Here is a 15562-nt window from a genome sequence, read left to right as displayed (position 1 = left end):
TGCCAGATCTTCCAATTTTTCAAGAGAAGAGAAGGATACAGACTTCCGTGGGTATCCTGATTTATAAACGTAGACAACTGTTTCAAATAACTTTAAATGCCATGTAGACCCAACAAATAAATGAGTGGCCTTTGAGGCAGAAGATCAGGGAGCCAGGCTTGGGAAGAGTGCTACAGGTGCTAACAGTGGGGTTTTAGAGTGAAGGGCAGATAAAGAGGGCAAAAGGAGGAATAGGCCTTTAGGTCAGGATGGACCATGAAGAAAACAGTCAGATCAGAATATGGGGATGCTCTGCTTTTATTTCGTTTCTCTGCCTTCTGTTAAGAGGAGGGTTGGAAAGGGTGGAACAACAAAGCCAAGAGTGAAACGAGGGTTAGCCCAGCAGCAGCACTCATCTTCTTTAGCAGTCCAGACTTCTGTCCTGGCAAGTTCAAGGTCAGGACAAAAACATGCAGTGTATGCCATATCAGGCACAGCTCTCAGCATTTTAACTCAGTTAATCTTATCAACGTCCTATTTGTTGATAAGGGGAGTGTTGTTACAATCCTCATTTTACAGATGAGTAAACTGAGGCACAGAAAGGTTCAATTGCTTGCCCAAGGTCACACAGCTAGCAAACAGGAGAGCTGGGATTTGAGCTCAGGCAGTCTGGCTTCAGAGTTTTCACCATAAGCTCCCTTTTGCAGAAGAAAGACATGCAGACAGGACTCTCAGTTTTTGAGTTCATCTGTGAGAATCCTGAAGAAAGGGAGAGAATCAGAAAACTGGAATAAGACATAATGCGTCCCGATTTTTTATAAAAAGTTTTACATAAGCTATTTCACAGAAAAATATAAATTATAGTTCAACGGCATAGCTGTGTACACACCACTCAGCTTAAAAAGTAAAAGTTTTCAGGTACACTGCATATGGCCTTTCTAAACCCATTCCCTTTGCCTCCACACCCCATGTGTGTTTGCGTAATTTTGCCACATCTGTGTGTCTCCCTAAACAACTTACCTAATTGGCAAATTTACAGACTTTGCATAAATGGCACTATACTTTATGTAGCCTTCAGCAACCTCTGTTTTTTTAACCCTGTGTTTTGGAGATCGATCTATGATAATACATATAGTTCACGTTGGTTCATTTTTGGTACACCTTTTTATGGAAGCGTAATATCCATTCAATAAGATTCACAAATCTTAAAGATACAGTTCAAAGAATATATTACAAAATGATTGCAGCTGTGTAACCATCACTTAGCTTTAAAACAGGGTAGGTAGAACATTACCGGGACTTAGGAGCCGTCCTTATACCCCCTCTCATGTTCATTCATTTTAATTGAATAGTAGAATTCCATTGTATAAATATACTATGATTTTAAAATCTATTTCCTTATGGAGGAACATTTAAGTTTGTACTTTTTCTCCTGATAAACAGTACTGCTGTGAACATTTGGGTCTGTGTCTCCCTGGGTATATGGGCAAGAATTGGTCTCGGGTCCATACCCAGGTGCCATCTTGCTGAGAGTGGGGTCTGCATGTCTCCAGCTTAATTAAATCTTGCCATTGGGTGCTCTCCAGAGCCACCTAATTCCCACCCCACTGCAGTGTGTGAAGTTCACTTCCTCTGTGTCCTCATAGCCCTTGGAATTGTCAGACTTTAATATGTCCCAATCTAAAGGGTGTAAAATGGTTTCTCATCATGATTTTAATTTGCATTTCCCTGATTACAATTGAGGTGGAGCATCATTTGATATTTGTATTGGCTACTTGGGTTTCCTCTTCTGTGGATTGCTTATCCGTGTCCTTTGCCAGTTTTTCCACTGGGTTGTTTATCGTTTTCTTGCGGATTTATTGGAGTTCTATACAGTGTCTGGAGACTACTCCCATGTCAGGGATACATAAGGGTATGGTGGTTTCCTTCAGTTTTGAGAAGAGGGAAGGAGATTCATTTCATGAGCTCTAGGCCCCTGAGTCTGATATAAATTCCTAGCAACAAGCTAGAACAGATTAGTCAAGGGATGATTTGTGAGTATTTAGAATGAGAAGTCGTGATCATTGGGAGGGGCACAGATCACAAAAACAAGTCACGCGGGTCTCTCAACCTTGTCTTGGTAGGGTTTCAGCTGACAAATGGGTGACACTCCTAAACGATGAGCCACAAAATGCTTTCACACACATTATCTCACAACAGCCTGAGACCAGTATTGCCACTGTCCTCATTGTACAGACTGGAGGAGTGAGGCTTTAAATCGCTCAGGAGAGTAGTGATGGAGGAAAAACCTGGACCAGCAGACTAGGGGAGTGTTGAGAATTTTGTGCTGGGATTTCAGCAAGGCCTTTGACCTTGGCCTTGTCAACCTGTGGAGAATTCGGGCTGAGTCATCTATGTTAGCTGGGCTCAGTTACTGTGTCCCATGAGAATCAGACCTGCATTTCAGTGCCATCCTGAGCACATTCAGTAGGCTCATCAGGGTCTTTTAAAAGGGCAGAGACAACATACAAATCATATTTGTAGATGGCTTGAAACATAATTAGAATTAAAAATTCTTTTTAGGGGTGATTTGTTTTTTTTGTTGTTGTTTTTGTTTTTTGAATTTTTATGAGTTTATTTGAGCCAAACAGAGGGTATACCTGGAAGCAAGATCTCAACAGATGGAGGAAAATGCTTCTAGAATAAAAAATTCTTAACAGATGAGCCAATTCAAACCAAATGCAAAAACTGGCGACACGTAGCGAGAGATCTGTCCACCTATTCCTCCCTTCTCCGCTCCTGGATTTCAGAGACCCAACCAGGGAAGAGGCCAGAGGGACAGACCTGTGGGGTCCAGGAGAGGCCTGGGGTATCCTGTTGAAGTGGGATGGGGCAGAGGAGCCAGAGGCTAAGTGTAAACCCAAGAAGCGTTAATCCTGAGCCCCAGGGATAGGGGCCATGCCAGGAAGTGCATCCGAGGCCAAGGGCCAGGAGGGATTAAGGTTGCTGGATCGGGAGGGGAAGAAGGGCCTGGCGGGGAGAGGGTCATTGCCCCAGCCTGGAAGCAGTCAGGGTTATTGTTAGAAGAATGAAGACTGCGGGCCCTGGACTCCCTTCAAGGTGCCAGGTCCCTTAAAGGACAGGTCTTAGAAGAAGAAGGAAAAAAATCAACTGTGCACGTGGTGGGTGTCACATTCAAACAGGAACAAGCCCTCTCCAGAAAGCCACTCTTCCAGGACATTGTAGAAAAGATCCATAAATCCAGAACACTGTGGTCATTCCAAGTCCAGATCCTTTAATCAGTGTTGGAGGACTTGCTAAGGATCAAGTTCAAGCAGCAGCGGATTTGTGAGGGCGGACAGAGTGCAGGGGTGGGAAGGGTGTGAGGTGGGAAGGGCAGAGCTGTAAGGGGAAGTCTCCCACGGATTGTGAGCCAAAGGAAACCATGAAAAGTTTCTTTATTTGCACAATTTTTTTTTCTTACTTACAACAATTGGTCCCTGAAAGTTTCAAAGTAATTTCAAAAGTTTCTTTATTCCTCAGAGAGAGAGAGAGAGAGAGAGAGAGAGAGAGAGAGAGAGAGAGAGAGAGAGAGGAGAGAGAGAGAGAGAGAGAGAGAGAAAAAAAAAATAATTGAGAAGTGTATTCAGTCAAGACTAATTTTTTCCCCCCAGAACCCCAAAGTGATAAATATTCATTGTCATTTTTTGGAAAATACAGTAAAGTAAGAAGAAAATAAAAATGTTCCATACTCCTATTTACAGAGGACTGTTATAGTTTTAGTGTACAGTCTGTTTCCAGATCTACATATGCCTGTAGATAAACTTTGTTTTGCCAAATGGGATTCATAAGGCATGTTTTGTAATCTGATTTTTGTGCCTAACTATTTATCATGATCATTTTTCCATATTCTTCAACCACATAATTTGTAATGGTCGCATAACATTCCATTGTATGAACGTATCATAATTTATTTAACAGACCCCTTATTGTTAGATACACATTAATATAAATCCTGAGATATAATCTGGACATTAATCTAGATAAACAAGCTCAAACGCTTCTGCTCTGCCCTTAGGAAATGACTGAGAAGTTATACAGCCACCTGCGTGTGCGTGCTGCAGCAGTCCCTCCAGGCAGCCGCATGCAGGTGTGTCCGTGACAGGGCCCCCACACAGTCCTCAAGCTGTCAGAGGGAGCTGTCCCCCAAGGCCCACAAACAATTGAGCTGAGTTTTCAGAAGCACAGCCTGACCCAGCGCCCTCTCAAGACCGCAGGACTCAGTGCAGTAAGCGTCATGCGCCTATCAACTCAGTCTCATGAGAAGTTCAAGCCTCCGGTCACTTCTCCCCCAGCTTTCATCCTTGTTCTGCTCTCCGTGTCCCCTAAATGTTCCCATCGCCCCCTCTCACCGCAGCCCCATCTCTGCTGTGATCAGTAGACGCCATAACTCCAAACCCATCTCCGAGTGTGCCCTCCATCTCTGTGTTGACTGAAACCAGACTGTCCCCCCAGGACACTGCTTCCCTTGCAGCTCCCCCACCCCCATACCCCTTACCATTTATCTTCTCTTTTCTTCAAAAACCACAGCTTATTTAAAGCTTGTGCCATCCAGTGAGATCACAGCCTGTCTTTCCTCACTGCTGTCGTTACCAACCTCTGATCACCTCCCCTATTCATTAGTAACTAGCTCTGGCTCATTAATGTCTCCTCAACCTCTGTTTCGACATCATTTTCAGAGACTTTGATATCCATGTGGGGGATCCACCACCCCCACAGCTGCTAAGTTCCTATATTAGTTTCCTAAGCCTGTTGTAACAAAGTGCCACAAAGTGGGTGGCCTAAAGTAACAGAAACTTATTCCTTCACAGTTCTAGAGGCCAGAAGTCCCAAATTAAGGTATTGACAAGGCCGCAGTCCCTTTGAAGGCTCTAGGCGAGAATCTTTCCTTGCCCCTTCCAGCTTCTGGTGGCTTCAGGCGCAAAGACTCTCTCTTCACCTGGCCTTTTCCTGTGTGTCTATGTCTTCTCCTTTCTGTTACAGGATACTTATTGGATTTAGAGCCCACTAGGGTAGTTCAGGATCCTTAACTTAATTACATCTGCAGAGGCTCTTTTCCAAATAAGGTCGCATTCGCGAGTTCCAGGGCATGAACATTTCATTTTGAGGGCCACTATTCAACCTTAACCTCTTTCCCACCCAACCACTCCAGTGTCACTGTCACACCATACACCTTGTCCTACGCACATCCCCGCCATCCCTAGCTACTATCCCCCTCCCTCCCAGGTCTCCTATATGTGCCAGGACCCCATCCCAAAAGTGCGGGTTCATTGATGTTCCTACCTTCCCCACCTTTGCCTAATCTGCCACCATCACTGCTCTCCTCACCACTTAGATGACAAGACCCATCACTATGACCTCTCCCTGGCAGACCTCCTCAACTCCCATGCTCCTCTCTTCTCTAAGTCATACCCTTGTGCTAAAACCCCAACCTTGACTGCCTCAAATACTGACCTTCTACCTGCCTGTTACTGATCTTCTACCTGCCTGTTAGCTGACTCTAACAGAAACAGTGATCCCACAATCAGGCTGGCTGGTTTCACTCTAAATTCATGACCATAAACCCTAACCTATCAATTTTCATTGGGAGTTTACTTTCCCCGGGCAATAATGTCATAATTTTCTTCTCTCCTCACATCTCTTATATGACCTTCCTCTCCTCCCCCATTAATGTTAGCTGATGACTTAGCTGAGAAAATAGACACCACCAGAGGGGAGCTCAATTCTCTTCCCATCCCCAAACCTACAAATGTACCCCATCTATACCTGTCTCCTATCAAAAGCCAACCCCTCTCCTAAACTCCCCCCAGAATGGAAGCTCATGAGAATGGCCACCTTGTCTGGGTCACTCAATGCTCTACGACATGCAACGAGAACAGTGCCTGATGTGTAGTAAGCACTGAATATTAGCTAAATGAGGAGGACTTCCTTCCTCCAGTCGTCTCACTTTCTCTTGTACCATCAATCTCTTCTCTACTAAACTATTCCCACTAACATACAAATATGTGCTGGAATTACCCATCATTTACAAACAAACAAACAAAAAACAGTCTTTTCTTGACTCTACAGGTCCTCAGCTTCTCCTTTTTTTAAATTAAAATTTATTGGGGTGACCATGGTTAGTAAAGTTACATAGGTTTCAAGTGTACAATTCTGTAATACATCATCTATGTATCATGTTGTGTGTTTTCCATGCAGAGTCAGTTCTCCTTCTATCACCATATATTTGAGTTTCTCCCCCTTTTCTCTGTTCTACTTCATAGCAAATCTTCTCCACCAAGTTGTCTACAATACATTATTATCTCTACTTTGTCACCTACCATTAACTCTTCAATCCTCTCCAATTGCTTCTGCTCTATCACTCCCCTGAAACTCCTCTCATCGAGGTCATGACCTCCATGTTGTCAAATCCAACTTCATGTAATGTGACCATCTTGCAAGGTGCAACACAACTGCTCGCTCCCTTTTCTTGAATCACTGTCCTCTCTCATTTTTCCTGATCCGATATCCTCTAAATTTTCTTCTTATCCCACCAGACACTTTTAACCAGTATCCTTTACTGGGTAACCCTATCTTTGATCTCTATATATGCCCTCTCATTCTTCTCTTTCAATTTCTTTTTCTTACTGTGTTTCTCCAAAAATAAGACCAGGTTTTATATTAATTTTTGCTCCAAAAGACACATTATGGCTTATGTTCAGGGAATGTCATCCTGAAAAATCATGCTAGGGCTTATTTTCCGGTTAGATCTTATTTTCAGGGAAACACGATAGGAGTTTTCATCCATGGCTTTAAACACCATCTATTTGCTGTTGACTTCCAAATTCCTTCCTTCAAATATCTGTGGCTCAAGACACCCTTCTAAGTGCCGGCATGGTACCTCCTTCAGATATTGCAGGAGCATCTCAAAATGGACATTTCCTAAATGTTATCCTCAATTCCCACCCCTTCCATTCAGCTTATTTCCTCCATCAGGCCCCAAAGAATGGTACCACCATCTTGCTTATAGCTCAATCCAACAACTAGCATTATCCTTGGGTAAGTGTTCCTGGAGATAAAATTCTAGAACAGGAAAGGCTGAGCAAATTGTTTGTGCCACTTCTTAAATGTGAAGAGATCTTTGACGTGTTTTCATCCTGAATAACAAACGAGTCTTTGAAGCTCCTGACTTTATCATCTCTGGAATGAGTTATGGGGATTTTTTTTTTTTTTAAGTAGGTAGTTTCCTTTACTTGAAACTCTTCCCTTCTTTGAGATATTGGTTGAATCAATGAGGGTTCTTAGATGTAAACAATGAACACAAACTCTGGCTGATTAAAGTAGAAAAAAAGTAGAAGTACTGAAGAGATGCTGGATAGTTCACAGAGCCACTAAGAAGAATAAAAACTGTGGGAATAAAGGCAGCCCCAAGTCCAGAACACAGCCAAAACTCTGCCCTAGAACCTGGCTTTGATGATTCTGCCCACCCTAGACTCCGGACATGGTTACTGCTCTGCTGCCATCATCATCACTGCCTGAAAGATGACATCCTCATCCCTGACTCTTTGCTTTACTGATGCAAGGTTGAAAGTCCTGAAATAGATGGAGCTGCCTGGCTGAGCCTGGGTTGGTGTCTGTGACCTAGCTTTTCAGGAGTGGGAAGAGGGTGTGTAGGCCATTTCGACAGCCTCCCATAAGACTCAGTAGGTATCACCTCTGGGTAACCTCCCAGATAACCGATGCCCATGGCATTAGCACTGAGGGCTTTCCCAGATCTCAGCAGAGAGGACAGCATTCACAGTCGCTATGTTACAGAAGCTGTCTGGGACTTTGTAAAGGAAATGTTGCTTGGCGGGTGAGGGGCAGTGTGTAGCATAAGGTTTAATTTATGTCATTCTGACATTCTAGCCACCAGTCTGTCTCTCTGTCCTGCTAGCAAGTTTTGTATTCAGGATGTCAGTGGCTATCTTCATATCTATGCTGGGCCTCTGCTTCAATGAAATAATATGAACATGTTGCCAATATTTTGTCTCCCGCCCTTTTTCTTATCAGAGAGGCTGAGAGCACTTTGCAAACATGAATAAGTGATAAGATGTCAGGACACAATGGTGGTTGTGAGTAAATTAGCAGGAACTTCCTCAGCTGGATTCTTCCTTGTTTTCTCCCTGTGCCAATCAAATGGGGGAAGAGACTGGACTCCCCTTTCTTTCAAGCATTACCTTACCATTCTGCCGCCACCCTTGGCACTTACAGTGGAAACTTGCCGCTTCCATTTCTAACTAGATATATAATCTACTTTCATTTTGGCGACTAGTCCAGTATTTTTTTTCCCCATGAGGTTGGGTGATGAGCCTTGCCCTGGTTTCTGAGGTCTCATGTTCAGCAGCAGTAAGCCAGGCCTTCTTTTTACCCTTTTCTTTTTCAAAGAAGAGGAAACGAAGGCAGGTATTGAGCAAAGGTGGCCAAAATGCTGAGGCTGTTGTCCCTCAAAGTGTAGCCTGCAAGCCACCCTCATCCGCAGCATCTCGAAGGGCACCTTACCCATAACTCCTGCACCAGCTGCCCACCAGCCCCACCCCTGTCCCTACCCACACCCACCCAATCAGTGTCTTTGGCAGCAAAGCCAAGGAAACTGCATTTTTCTGAAGTTCCCAGGTGACAGGTGTACACACTAATTTGAAAACCACTGGCCCAGGCTAGCCGTAGGAATCAGGGCAGTACCAAGGTTTGAAGTCACAGGCCTCGTCTATAATTGTCGCAGTCAATGATGATGAATGCATGCAGTGGGCAGCAAATGAGCACTTTTGGACAGCATTTCCCATCTATTTCACAAGTATTTGATAATCGCCTATTATGTGAGAAATCCATGCCAAAAATATTTAAAACTCCTCACTTTAAAAATTGTGGTAGCCCTGCTGTTTTTTCTAGCTTCTAAAATAAGAGAGCTAAATAGATGGAGTTGGAGGGTCTTCTACTTCCAGTTCCCACACTTATGAAGTGGGTGGAGGTAGCCGTGACTACTTTCTAGATACTCTTCAGAAAAAAATGTTGGAATACACAAAAACTCATTTAACAGATACTCACATGCCAAATACTAAGATTGAACACATTTTACAATATTTTCTTTAAACATTTTTTTTAAAGAAATAAATCTTTATAAATAACCGTTGGAATCCTCACTGCCATCCATGTATCTCCTTCCTTTCCTTCCTTTCCAGAAGTAATGATTCTGAAACTGGTATGTGTCCTTCAGCCAGAGTTTTATAATTTTGAAATATATATTGTTGTTTAGTGTATATATTTATATACTGTACTATACAGTATTTCTGTTCCTTTTTAGGTACAAAAAGCCTGTTGCGCCTCTTTTTTCACAAGACTATTTCCAAATATATCCATATTAATACATGTACATCTATTTGTTTATTTTATCTGACATGTGGTATTGCAATGTATGAATATTGCCACAATTTATTTAGCCATCCCCTACTGATTGATACTTTCCGTTTTGCATTCATGCTGTTTAGATGATAACAAATTGCTCCCCCCTGTGGTGGTGCCCGTCATATTTCTGTCAAACTTCTTTTTCTATTTTGTAATCTAAAATTGGACAGTGTGCTAATTTTATGATAATTACAAAGGAAATCTTTCTCTATTTCTTTCTGGGTTTCCAAGTTCGGTCTTAAGTATTGGCCAGAGAAATCGTTTTTTTTTCTTGACTGTCGTTGGTTTTTCTGTTTTCAGTGGTTAAAGGGTCGGAATTTACCTCCTGACAGGGGGCGCTCTTACATATCATGTTTTGCTAGAGAAATGGCTTCAATTTGAAGTGGCCCAGGATTTCACAATGCTGAAAGCTTTACTGTGTCAGATTTAAAGAGGAGGTCACAAAGCAGCATGGCCTTTTGACCTGAAATTCACTCCATTTCCTTATGGCAAAATATCAAGTGAATCTGGCATTTCTTTGTGAAAATATAAGTGAAATATTGAGCTCTACACCATGAGTTGTTTAAAGGCTGGGACCATGCTCTTGGTATACAGTCAACATCCAAGAAATGCTTTTAGGGTGAATGAAGGAATGACAGACAAGCCCAGAGGACTGAGTCTAGAATCTTCCACATTAAGATCTTTAATATGAACCCCCACTCCTGAGGAAGTGACTCATGACTGCTATATGATGGTGAATAAGAAAGATATGTATTTCTTTTAGCACCTTACATAGAAGACTAGTGTTCATCACTGAAGCACAATGTGTGTTTTGGTCAGTTCAACGTTCAACACAAATATGCAGGCTGTCGGCCATTTTGGATCCTAGGGTCTCTTGGCTTCAAGGTTTGTCAGGGAACTTGAATTCCTCTCTTCGTTGGGGTGGAAGCTCAGATGGAATTCCAAAAGCAGAAACTTTATCACTGCACAAACATTTACATTATATAATATATATATAACATATTTGCCTCTTGAGTGCTGCTGTGCATAGTAGTAGGTGCAATGGAAGCTAGGCTCAGCGGTACAAGAACAAAAGACAAGAGTCAGAATAGGCACAGGGTTATAGCACAAAATTGACAAGGTCATAGCATCAGGCAGTGGGCACTGGTTCCACTGAGGAGGGACAGATAACTCATGCCACATTTTTCCAGGGTAGGTGACAAGTGAACTGAGAGTTGGAAGAAAAGGTTCAGATTTGCCAGGGTTTTAAACTTAAAAGTCCCCACCCCCACCCCTTTCTCTCCTGACTACACATGGTCTTACAGTCTTTGGTGAGTGTTAAGAGTCAGAGGGTTGTCTTAATTTTATGTGTCACCTTGGCGAGGCAATGGTACTGATGGTGCCCCATTGTTTGGTCAAACACCAGTCTAGATGTTGCTATGAAATTATTTTTTAGACGTGATTAACATTTAAATCAGTCGACTTTGAGTACAGCAGATTACCTTCCATAATGTAAGCGGGCTTCACCCAGTCAGTTAAAGGCCTTATGAGAAAAGACTGAGGTCTCCCAAAGAGGATGAAATTCTGCCTCCAGATGGCAGCATATCCTATTGGTTCTATTTCTCTGGAGAACCCTTACTATTACAGAGGGTTTTATATTTTACCCAGAGGGTTGGTAGGCTTGGAGCCTTGGCTGTTTGCCTTCAAAAAGGGAACACAGAACACACAGCCACCATAGAGGAGATAAACCCAGACTACGTATGTCTTAATCCCCGCTCTGCTTCTCAGTGTCTTTGCTCTTGCTGGCTCATTAACTCTGGGACATAATCAGATCCCAGGACTTCCTGGCAGCTTTGCTGTGTTTGGTCCTCAGGCAGCCCCTTCCCAGTCCATTGCCCTCGCCCCAACTTCACTCCTCCAATCTCTACCTGCCACTTGGCAGCTCCTGTCAGCCCTGCCGTACTGTAGCCAGAGCAGCTAATGTTTGCACTGGCATATTGTCGACCCTCAGTTCCTCCAGGGTCCCTTGGCAGGTAGATCCAGAGAGCATACCATTGTTTTCCCTGTGTACGTTTGCATTTTGAGTGTCAGGGAAATCTTAAGACATTAAGTTTATGTTAGTGCTTCTCCCAGTTACCAAGTGCATTGTGCCAACCACTATCAAGGGTCTTGTCACATATATTTTAATGAACTGTGGTTCCCTCACACACTACTCCTGACTGGAGGGAATAAATTGGGTCATTTGTCTTTATGTCTTTGGTGTCTGGCACAATGCTTTGAATACAACAGATGCTCAATAAATATTTGTTAAAATGTCAATAATGGATGAGGATGAGTACTTAATATGTGTCAGACCGTATTCTAAAGCATTATATATAATGTATAATACATTGGCTGATTTAATCCTCACAGGAGAATCTTAAATGGTATGTGCTACTTTATTCCCACTTTACAGATAAGAAAACCAAGGCACCGAGAAAGATATAGTTTTCCTAAAGACACATAGAAGAGGAAGAATCATGCTCCAGAGACCACACTACCAACAATATGCTGTTCATATAAACCCTGTAAAGTCTAAAATGACTTTGATGATTTTGGAGGTCATCTCGCTCCTGCCATATCATCACACAATTTTCAGGATTAGAACAAAAAGAGCTTGATCGTCCTGGGTGGTATTATAGAGAGAGCTCCCAACTGAGAGTTAGGAGCCCTGGGGGCTGGCCTGACAGCAGACCTGTGGCTTTGAGACGGTTTCCTTATTTATAAAATAAAGGAATCGTGCTAGATTACCTCTAAGTTTCCTTTGTCCTCTCCATACTATAAGAGGCTCTGTCAGCTCTGTCTGGCTCTTCTGCCTGTCAAGTGTTGATAGCTGTGCTGATCACTCAGCCGTGAGAGTTTCTCTGACTTGAGTTCATTCACAGTCCCTCTGGGGTGGTTTACATGCCCTTTGGGAGCTGGAAATCCCTCTGAGAGCTGGAAATCCCTCTGAGAATCCAATGAAAGCTAAGGCTCATCCTCTCAGGAAAGAAAAAAAAAAAGGTCATTTTTATAACCACACATCTCACACATGACTTCAGGGTTTCCAGACCCTGAAGGTACCCATTCGTAAAGCCCCAGGACAAAATCTCCTGCACTAACTAGACAATGAGCTGAAAGGAACTGAAGTTAAAAACAGCCCTCATAGAAGATGTGATCAGAGGGAAGGGTTCACTTGGTTCTGGGGGTGCTGGTAGCAGGGGACGCCAGGCCTCACCCTCGTTTCCTAGTCCTTCCAGATAGAAAAATCGAGTAGGCCTGGGGCAGGAATGCTTTGGAGGGCTCTTCTGTGTGCCTGCCACCTAATTCTTCTCTTGAGGACCACCCTGGGAGCAGGGCGTCAGGTATAGCTGAACCGGTTGTCAAGCCTTCACAGGCCCCTTTCCTGACCAGTCTACCCATCGGGTAAAATGCATGTGGAAGCAACAACTCTCATCCCCTTAGCAGTGCTCCTACCAGACACACCTGGCCTTTTCCAAATGTGTTCCAGCCTGTGCACTGCAAGTGTGGCTGCTTTCTTTATATATGGAAGCTGTTGCTTTTTAAGAGGAGACTCACTTAATTCAATACCTTAAGGTCCCTTAGGCCAAGAGATATCCGTATAGATAAAACTCCAAGGAACTCAAAGCTTTTAAGATAATTAATTCTAAAAATACCTTTTGGAAAGGCATGCTGAAGTTCAATGTAATACTTTCAAACAAACCCTAAGAAAAAGCTGTAGCCAAATCCCTCTCAAACACTGTAATCTTACGATTGTTTGTCTCTTGTTCGGGTTCTTTCGCCTGCATTCTGTAATGTATCTCTATAGTTTATGCAAAGGAGCGTATTTTGCTAACCACGACTTCTTGCCTTGTCGCTCCCCATAACACAGAGCCTGTCCGCTCTGCAGCACTGTTCTCTCTTGCATCCTTGGGGGTATAATTAACCCATCTTTCTGGAGCAGCAAAAACCTGCCTCTTTATAGATTAAAGTCCTGTTGTTTGCTATAGAAAAGAAAATGCACAGGAGACCTAAGAAACTAATGTCAATATTAGGAGCTTAAAGACCTGTAAGTAAATAAGGGTTGGGGTTTCCATTTGTGTGTTTGCTCTGGGTTGCTCGCTCTGAGATATTCCTATCTTTGTGTTTGCCGAGGAATATTTACTGTTTTCTGAAAAACAGACCATGAAAGTGGCTCTAAGTTTTTAAAAGCATAATTATTTGAGTAAAACTATTCATGTGGAAGAGATGTGTTTTCATCAGTAAGCTAGAACAAAGCCAGGGATAAGAACAGAGGGCATGATGGGGGGAGTGCTGAGTTATACCTACACATTTGTCCCACCAAACACGATTCACGTTACAATACATTGGTTTTGGATTCAGTAACGCCTGCGTACATCTCATTCTGGGAAAACACAACTCAGGCAAAGTTGACTGTTGAATAAATAGGCATCATTCAGATGGAATTACTAAACTAAGCAAATATCTTTAAAAGAAAAAAAAACCAGGTGCTTTCCAGTTTATTTTTTTTATAATGCAGTATTCAGCCTGTCTGTGGCAAGTTGTGGCCGAGTTAGAGGCTGTTTGTGGAGATTATGAGAGGCAGCACTAAATAGTGAGTTTCTCTTGCTTTTTAAAACTTTACCTTGTTCTCACTCCTCTGGGTGGAAAGCGCCTCTTTTGTTCTTTGCTACTCAGCTACCACTGTGTCAGGTGGCTCCCTTGAGTAGCCTAGGGAACGAGTGCCCTCTTCTGGACAATCCACTAATTGCAAATTCAGGAAGCATTGCTCTGGTACCAAACAGGCCCTGTATTTGAATTTTCTTGATAGAGAACACAAAAGAAAATTTATGTCCCACGCATTAAAGGGGCCTACTTTTATCCCCAAAGTAAAACATCTTGCGTTTGAATTTTCAAAGTGATTTGGCGAGAGAAGAGGATCCATTATTTTAATAGTTTTTCTGAAAGAGGTATGGTCTCACTTTATAGCCAAAATTGTGTTGTTGTTGTTGTTGTTGTTGTTGTTGTTGTTTATGTCAGATGGGTAATGTGCCGATCTCGTAACAAGCAACATGCAAGGTTTGAGAGAGGCACATCTAGCATGAACCACCCGTCGTCACACTTATGAACTACAAGAGGATCCAAAATTTTGTTTTTAAAACCTAATGGCTCATTTTCTTTCTCTACTTAACTTATTTTAAAACGTATGATTTAAAACTCCTTCTTTTTTAAAGATGAGGAACAGGATGAAATAGCACGGGCGTGTGGGACATTTGTTTTCAGTAAAGATAGCTGGATCCTTAAGCTTATTTTGAAAGAGAAAGTTAAAGATAGTTGTGATTTTTTTTCTGAGAACTTTTTTGTTTTTTCTAATGTGCTTACAATGTCTGTAGTAATGTTGTTCTGCATTTGTTCCCTCTTTTTCCCCTTAAGAACTTTCATGGAATTTGACTATATTTTTCTGTTGTTCATTTTTAAGCAAAATTAGTTTTCCTTAGCTTTCAGAAGGTGGCAGGGTAGCTTTTCTATCTTCCCAGAGCTCCCTGTTGTTTTTTGATTGTGTGATTGTGTGTATGTGTGTGAGACTGTGTGTCTTGCGTTCTGAGACATCCTGGCTCCATTCCCCTCCACCACTTTTGTCTGGACCTTCTTTCCTTGTCTTTGTTGTCCATGCCCTCCTCTATTTTTTATTTTTTATTTTTTATGCCCTTCTCTATTTTGATTGTACAGTTTCTCCTCCGTGTGGAGTTGTATGCTAGAAGGAGGCCCTGGCTGGACTGTTTTGGGAGTTCAGGGGCGTTAGACTGAGTTTACCATGGACCTCTTGCATTCACCCACTACTGCACTGGACAGACTCCTTCTAGTTTCAGCTGCTTGTCTCAAACTGTTCCAGCATGCTTTCCAGTGAACACCTCATGGCTACTTTGGGATTCTCCTGTTCAGCAGTCTGTCAAATGCCTCATTGCACCCTCTGCTTTCTGCTGCACAGACACTGATTACTATACAGGCCTGTGGCTATGGTGGTTGGCTCTTATTTGCTTATAGTTTGGGGTTTCTGGGGATGGCTTTGCTACTTTAGTTGTTCTTTCTGTTTTTTTTATGAGAGAATTTGGTGTGATTTAAAAAC

The 15562-nt window shown here is 42.6% G+C and overlaps 1 non-coding gene across 1 annotated transcript; it reads right to left on the bottom strand.

The window, feature by feature from the left end:
• Positions 1–14469: 14469 nt before the first annotated feature.
• Positions 14470–14576, bottom strand: LOC141572991 (small nucleolar RNA U13). Its single transcript, XR_012498578.2, has one exon. It is a non-coding gene; the product is annotated as a small nucleolar RNA U13 (small nucleolar RNA).
• Positions 14577–15562: the final 986 nt, after the last annotated feature.

Source organism: Rhinolophus sinicus, chromosome 15 (assembly GCF_057876585.1).
Source record: "Rhinolophus sinicus isolate RSI-liver-muscle chromosome 15, RSI-T2T, whole genome shotgun sequence".
Classification (NCBI taxonomy): Eukaryota; Metazoa; Chordata; class Mammalia; order Chiroptera; family Rhinolophidae; genus Rhinolophus; species Rhinolophus sinicus.
The sequence above is the reverse complement of the archived record's forward strand: the minus strand, read 5'-3'. Positions and strand labels throughout refer to the sequence as shown.